A 907-nucleotide genomic window follows, 5' to 3' on the forward strand; every position below is an offset into this window, starting at 1 on the left:
TATATATATATACAAGGATATATTTTTTTAATTAATTCATCAATAATTTCTGAATTACAAATGATGAAAAAAAGATATTTACAAATCATCCTTTAGAAATGCAAACAGGCAACAGATCTTTCCCTTCAACCATAAAATTATATAAATATTTATAACGAAAAAGGAAAGGACTAAATTAACGTCAATGCTTCGCTTAAAAATCTCAGACTTAATAAAGCCAAGTCGACTCTCGATGCTGCCTCCCGGACCTGTCTTACACGTCGTGATTCGAGCGCAGAAGAGACATCAAGCAGGCACGGCCTGGCGAAGACAGACAGACAGACGGACAGTGGCAGTCACTCTTAAATCGGTAGATCTCCACGTCCTTACTTTCTTTGCGTCAAATGCAGTGGTCAACTCGACGCAGAGTGGCAGCGTGCTCAATGGCGAACGATCGTATAAGGTCAAGTGGCCGCGGCCGGATCCGGAGGGAGAAGTCGACCGGGATTCTGCCTTCAGCTTGCTCGCGGAACTGTACTACATGTGTACTTTATATGGTGTCTTCTATTCCGTGTATGTTGTACCCACCTTTCCACGCACGCCATTACACCCCGCGTTTTGCGCATTGTGTTCGTTGTGGGAAAATTGTAGAAAATAAACTCGTTTGCCTTCGTCCCTTCCAATAAGTTCTTCTTTTTCTTCTCAATCTTCTCTTTTCTTCTTATTGTCAGCTCTGAATTATATTTTGGTTGTTTGTTAAAACTGGAATAAAAACAATAATCTTTTTCTATCATTGTTTTTTTAATCTTATATTTAGAAAAAAGCGAGTGGTAGCAACGATAAAAGTAACAAGTTTTATATATAATGTATTAATAAATTTTATATATAAAACTAATGTACGTAGTTGAATAAATTATTTTCCAGTTAC

At 37.5% G+C, this 907-nt stretch overlaps 1 protein-coding gene across 1 annotated transcript in view; it reads left to right on the forward strand.

Annotated features, from left to right (window-relative positions):
- Positions 1–907, forward strand: part of LOC108689328 (protein vein) — a 382,945-nt gene that overhangs the window by 29,937 nt on the left and 352,101 nt on the right. The window lies entirely within an intron of this gene.

The sequence above is a fragment of the Atta colombica genome, unplaced genomic scaffold, assembly GCF_001594045.1.
Source record: "Atta colombica isolate Treedump-2 unplaced genomic scaffold, Acol1.0 scaffold27, whole genome shotgun sequence".
Taxonomy (NCBI): Eukaryota; Metazoa; Arthropoda; class Insecta; order Hymenoptera; family Formicidae; genus Atta; species Atta colombica.